Source organism: Echinococcus granulosus (assembly GCF_000524195.1).
Source record: "Echinococcus granulosus chromosome Unknown EG_S00002, whole genome shotgun sequence".
Taxonomy (NCBI): Eukaryota; Metazoa; Platyhelminthes; class Cestoda; order Cyclophyllidea; family Taeniidae; genus Echinococcus; species Echinococcus granulosus.
Window position 1 is genome coordinate 2,508,922 of NW_020170382.1, and position 7,277 is coordinate 2,516,198.

Consider the following 7,277-nt stretch of genomic DNA (forward strand, 5'->3'; position numbering starts at 1 on the left):
CAGCATCCTTGTTTAATGCTATGGAATTAAAGGGGCAGATGTGACTTGAGCATGTGCCGCATAAGCACGAATATAAATATTATAAAATTCTAATCGAATAAAATTTTATGAAGGGAACTTTTTATTGGCACTGCACACCAACATTTGAGTGTGAGTTAAATTGAGGAAGCGCCTATCTTGACCACATTGTAACAAAGAGGAATTTTAGGAAGTTTTAACGGGAACACCTCCTATTACCAAATTTTCTGGAATGTGAAAACTCTTTTCATTAACGCAAGGGAAGTGTACTTGCTCCAACGCAACACTTGAGGTTACAGAGATATTATGTTGATTTTAAGGTGCGTATTACTTTATTAATTAATGTGCGAAACAAAAACACTTCCAAAATACCACAGAGTATGTAGAGCACTGAGAGTGTTCCTAAATAGTTTGTAAAATGCAATATTGATAGACTATTACACTAAACAGCTTTTTAGAAATTTTAGAGGGTATCGCGGAAATAATGATTCAAGAACCACGGAATAACGGAGGTATATCAGTGGGTCTCCACATATTTTGATTAAAGTGAGCATTTGGTAATCCACCCATCCATTCATCTACCTATTCACCATGCTATAAGAAAATGTGGAATGGAAGCAGTTACTCCCGAACCGGTTGGATATAACCCATTGAAAAATAGTAAGCTATGGAGGGAATGAAGTGAGCTTCCATTCGTCAACAAGTTCGTGGTGCCTTCTGCATAAATAAACGGATATCGTTATGGCAATCGAAGTGGAGATGTTGCGATGACAGAAAGGAATTAGTGTGCCCTGGCTCCGTTTATGTTTTGAGCAACAACCTTTTGCTTGGTAATTAAGGCAAAGGAAATGCAGGTAATAAAGTTGCCACTTCTCTTCCTTTTAGCAATCAATCAAGACTTGGTGAAAGTGAAAGATTTAGAAATGATAATAATACGTCCCTAGAACAACAGGTGGGCATTAATTTAAGTAGATTTGAGTATACTCGATTGCAAGTTGAATATTTAAGACTTGTAAAAATACAACATTAAAAGACGGATGGTAGTTTGTAGTGTCCAGATGGAACAATGCCAATCAAACGTATTTCCACTCTGCAAAATAAATGGGTGGCAATGTGAAAGCTTTTGCTGCAATCTGATTTCGCTTGCAAAATCAGTGCAAACTTACAAGTAGGATAAGGGTATCAAAAAATTCATTTTAGAAAAGATACGAAAAAGAAATATGCAAGTGCATGGCTATATGTTGGAACATCCAAAGCAATTTTTTAGTCGCAAAACATTTTCCCTGTCTTTTACCCCACGTTTTTGTCTTTTCTCCTTTTAAATACCGCATTTATTACCAAATATCACATCAACGCGAAGTTGGTGTTAAAATGAAGAAGTGGAAAACCTGAGTAAACTGTCAGGCCGACAAAGCAGTTTAGGGTGTCAATTCACTCCACCACACTGATGTTCGACAACTTGTGGGGACCTATAAAAAGAGTGGGGTAATTTATATTCCCACATGCACATACATATAACAAAAAGCACACATTTGTGTCAATCTATCGGTGCTGTACTCCCTTTTCTCTGGTCTGTCTTTTGCACATTATGAACTTCTCACCACTAATTTCCAATTAAACCTGTTATGAATTTGCCCTTGTCCTCTTGACGAATTTAAACTTGATTTCAAAGCTGAAAAAGACGAGTCTGTTTCAAGTTTGGTAGAATGCAGGCGGAATTGCTTAGCATGATCTTTTTTGCGAAAATCCAAACGGCTACGGTAAGGATCTATTCGAGACACTGAACAAGGGTGGTAAAAAAAGTCACCCTCAGAAAAGCCAAGAAGGAAGTCCTGTTTTACAAGACAATACAAGGCCTCGTACCTCATCTTTTCTTGACACTAGACAATCACATGTAATACAATTGTAAAGTGCAGCTGTGATAGAAATGAAGGGTCCTCTTCTCTTTTCGTTGCAATCACTTGCCACGTTAACATATAGCAGATTTAGAGATTCCTGTCTGTTACATTTTAAAGGATTTCTTGTAACGGTTGTAACACTTTCGAACTCCGAGCCCTACATGTTTTTGGGCCATAGATTTTGTGTTTTCTCGTCAACTGCTTCTCTTGTTATTTGGGGTGACAAAATTTTTAGGACGAATTATTATAAGTTTCGAAAGGAGGCAGTCAAATTTTATCACATTTGCTGACAGTTTTGACGCCGTCCTTTCTCGTTCAGCTCTCATAAGTAGAAAATCTACGTTTCACAATCCGGAGTAAAAGCGTTGTCTTGGATAAATAAATTCTTTCAAAATGCGTCGTCGTTGGGTTGCACATTAAGTGGATGGACTGCTATGGCATTGTCTGCTGAGATCCGGGCGGTGGTGAAGTACCTCTAGTGTTATTCCCTATGACCAGCATCGGAGTAAGTATTAGACAAGCAAATAAGTAGGTGTAATATTTTAATAAAATCAAACATTTGTTGTATACTTCTTGCAACGCCTTTTTTATTTGCATAATCACTAATTTAAGCTGTAATTTTATAATCCTTTCAGAGAAAATTTTGTCCATAGAAGAACGAATCTGTGTTCATCTGTGTTTCGTCGGTTAAGTGGTGTTCTTTGAAGGACAGGAAGGCCGTTGATAATACTAATATCATGCTTTATGCCATAGGGAAGGAAAATAAGTTCCCTTTTATCGTTTATGAAAGACCAAGAGCTTCCACAGTGCTTTTGGAAATTAGTACTGCATTTAACTAACTCCTACTTCTTGTTTTTCTGTAACTTTTGGTCTCGAATAGCTAAGACAGGCCGCATTTCTACAAAATTAATTCATAACCGTTCTAATGTTTAGTTGTCATTTTTAGGCTAATTAGTGTTTTCTCGGAAGCTGATTATGGCAATCAAGGCGATATGGAAATCTCACAACGCATAAGATTGGCCATAATTCTGATGGTACTTTTTGCAAGGTCATTCATTCATATACACATTCACTTATCACAAACAACTGTAAGTCCTACGACATAAGGAAAGGTACTGCATAATTTATCTACTATCATTACCAGGAGCCCTTAAAACAACTTTCACTTTCTGATTGGTCTACAGTATCAAGTTTTCGATACGCTTAGATGTCTAAAACGTTGGGACTTTCCTAACCGCCCGAGAAGATAGGCCGTAGATATGTGTAGCATGGTTTTGCCAAGGCAGGACTAATGGGCAGTCAATTTACTCCAAATGGGTAAATAAGGACTCATAAGATGTGCCAAACTTTTCACTGACATTTTTATTTGAACTCACAAAGATTAGAGGAGACGAGCGGATTAGTGATTTTGATGAGATCGCGCGATTTCGAGTAAACTTACCATAATGCATGCAATCAGTTGTGCAATGTTATTTTATAGTTTACAAGAATTAATTTAATGGAGAAAATAAAATAAGACTAAAATAGCTATTTCTGTATAAGCCAAAATTCAGTAAAAATAAAAACTGTAATCTTTGCCTAACCATCTGTTCTTGACATTCCACGACAAAATTCATTATCATAAAGGATCAGTTTAGCCGACATGTGGCCTTTGACTAAGAAGAGAAGAAAGTACTTTTATTTTGATCGAAACCCTGAAACAGCCTATAAATTGCATGCAAGTGATAAGTTATTACCTTACAAATTTCTAAGCTAAAAGAGTGTTAAGATTGCAAATATCTTGTGAATGATATAAATACATCCAAACCGGCACATATTTGCTGATGCAAGATGGCACTGGTGGTCGTTATTTCTACCCAATGAAAGCAATGAGTAAAGCTCTATTTATACCCATAGTGAATAACATTGTTACAGACCTCTTTAGGGTGGCCAATGAATAAGACGCAGCCATTCTTTTCTGTTTGCTTGAGTTGGGGCATCAGTTTGCGATATCAAAATATCCTCAGCAAAATCGAATTAATGAACCACAAACAAAAGCACTACCATTCAAAACGCTTCCGATAAAGGTCTACCTCGCTGGAGGTATAACTGTTTTCTAAAATATGCTATTGTAATGCATGTTTGTTTGAATGCACCTTATAAACGAAAGACGGTAAATAAATACGTGCCTTGTGACAAATCGGACGCCATCGGTCTCTAAGGAGGAAACGTACTCCATACATGTCTGATTGTGATGTCTGCATCTACTTATTTCTCACTATCAAACAGAATACATCTTCATCCAACTCCTCTGCTTGTTCCAAGGCTAAGAATGTTGGGAGGAAATGAAAAGAGACCGAGTCTATTACACTACGCTCAGTTATAACGGGCCCAACGTTGTGAAAATCATAAATGCACTGCAATCTATGAAACACAACATGCATTTCTAAACAGCACCGACTTAGAAGGTAAAAAAGCTCTATTTTAGATCAGGATTTCTTAAATTTGGGGATTACTAATAGAATTATATTAACCAGCATTCTTTCTTAAAAATAACTCCTCTTTATCTTATTATTATTTAGTCATGGCTTTGGTGCCGGTGAAAGATTTTGGAGATTTTTATAAGAAAACACCATGATTAGTCTCTTTTACGACTTGAGCAGGCTTAAGTTGCTCTGGAAAATATACACTAACTGGGGAATTACTTCCATTTTTCAAAAATTGCCCAACTGTCAATAAAAAGTCTTAATATCAAGGTCCCGAAACAGTGAAACTTAATCCCCTTTAAAATTTTGTTGCACTTTTTGGTACTTTATTAAATATATTGCCATACTTTGATTACAGGGCACTTAAGGCCCCACCTTTGTACTTTCGGCATGGACTACGGGCCCTACATTGGTAGCATCAGAAAGTGAACCTGTTTTTAAACAACAACTACTCTGATTTTTATTCCTAAATGCAAAGGGTTAAACATGACTGGTGAAGAGCATATGTTGCGAATAGGCGAATCTTTGCCTACCCGAACAGACGGGTCGGAAATGACCAATACCTTCGATAATTACTCGTCACGCTTTCCGCAGGAATGCTGTAAACAACTAAAGCAACTCTAACAGTGAACGATCTGCAATACAAAGCGGCAAGGAGGAAGAGATGCAAAATTTTGTTCCTCCAAAACTATTATAAACTCCACCTCCTATTAAGTGACTCTGCTTTTGGGCCAGTGTTCTTACGGCCATCAATGGGCATGCGAGATGACCAGCATGTTACCCCTTCCTACAATGCAGTTTCCAAACAGGACTAAATCCGGAACTAGTAGAGTTGTTGAGAGAGATCAGTGACATCGCAGTTAGATACCTTTTCAGGTGCAAGAAAATTTAATGACTGACGCAATCGGTTCGTGGATGTCTTTCTAACAGCACCGACTACATTGTGATTGCCGACACGAGGAGTTGACCAGGGGTAGTGCCGCCGGCACTGCTCAAAAGAAGAGGGACTGTGTAATACGTTAATTGCTTGGTTAACTTTTCATTTTGGTTACGTGGACACTGAAGAGCAGTCTTCGTACTTCTGCTGAGTAGCATGTCCTTTGCGCCATGCCAGCAGCCCCTCGACCCATCTTTACGCCAACAACACATATTCTGCCTTAGTATTATGACTTCTATCGTCTTCAGGAAAGGCTTGAAGCTCTATAGTACTGATGTGATAAGCTTGTTTTAAACGCACTTTCCAAATTTATGCAGAGTATCGTGTATTAAAGAGCGAAAACACTTTCGCTGGAGGATTTAGATCCATTATCAACAAACTTCTCCCTTACCGGCAATTAAAGATAGATCATTGGCTTTGATGAAGAATAAATTCCAATAGTCATGATGTTTATACGATCATGCAAAATGTCGGTACTAATTGTATTTGGTGAGTAAAGATAAGAAACTTGTTGCAAATTGAGTTGCCGCTGTTATAATCTGGTAGCAAATTGCTACGAGCTGATGTTATGTGCACGAGTAGGCTAGATTTTATTGCGTCCACTAATCCTATAAGTAATGGGTAAGATTTCCGGATTGTTGTCTTTATGGATAAACGCGGGTGAGGCAACACAGAGTTGTGACGTGCGGTCATGGGCCTGGTCAGAGAGCAGTGAAGAGTGCAGTGACTGACTGCGTCTGAGCTTGGGTCACTCGGTCGGCTTGGTCACGTATAGTTATGGAAGTAGATTGACCCCAAACTTAGAGTAACCATCAGTGCATCTAAAGTGCATGCCCTACTCAAAAGGGAGTGAGAGTGCGATTTTCAAAGTGTTTGGGAAATATAGGCAAGGCTAAAGTTATAAAAAACGGAACAGGAAGTTTGTTCTGGGGTTGCAGGCATCCTTAGCAGTACTGAAAATAAGTGTGCTTATTTTGTTAAAAAATGAAACGATTTTTTTAATACCAAAGACAAATAAGTGGAAAAGCCCGATTTTCCAACCCAAGTCCACACGTCATATATGTGGCATTTAGAAGTAAAATAAGATGAAAAATGAACTAAGAGGGGCCGATGTCTTAGTAGAGAAAGATTACACATCTGGTCTGCAGTGGTTGAATTTCCACCATGCCCCCTGTGGCAAAGGCGTTGGTGATTAGTTGCAACAGTGGATCCAATGAAATACATATTGGCATTTTGGGGAATCGCTTAAGTTAATGGAAGAGTGGATAATATTCCCCTCACAAATTCCTTACATTTGTCAAAATTTTCAGAGGTCCTGCCTTCACTGTTCAAATGTGATTCAAGCACCTCCTAATTGTCTGCTAAGGTGCCCTTAAAAAGGCACTGAATACCCTCAAGTTTGTAACTGACAAGCGCATGCACAGGTCCGACTACTCACAGTCTGCATCAGCAAACTGCATGCACCCATGGAGTGCGTGGGTGACCGAAAGAAAAGGCACAATTTACACTGAAATAATGAGGAGGAAAGTCAGAAGTTTGACAACGCCTTAAACTCCCCTTTTCCCTTGACATTTCCGATTGAAGTAACTTTCATAAAATGAAAATGGCAAATGTGGACCACACATGGGAATGCAAGGATAGAACTAGCTTGAATCAAATTACATTATACGGAAGACAAGTTGGGCAGTTTAGTTCAGAGTAGGATTTGATTTTAAAATCCTCTCCCTCACCACTTCGGCTTCACCATGGAGACAAGATTTGAAAATTGAAAGATTTAAGAAGGACAATCCAACTTGGTTATCCTGCAAAACAGTCAGACCTAGGTATTCATACTTTAAATTATGAAATTAGGATTATTCTTAAAACCTTTGCCTTCGTTAGTGTTATAACACTAAAATACACTAACCACTTAAAACAAATAAACTTAGTTTATTTCACACAAATAAACTTATTTTAATT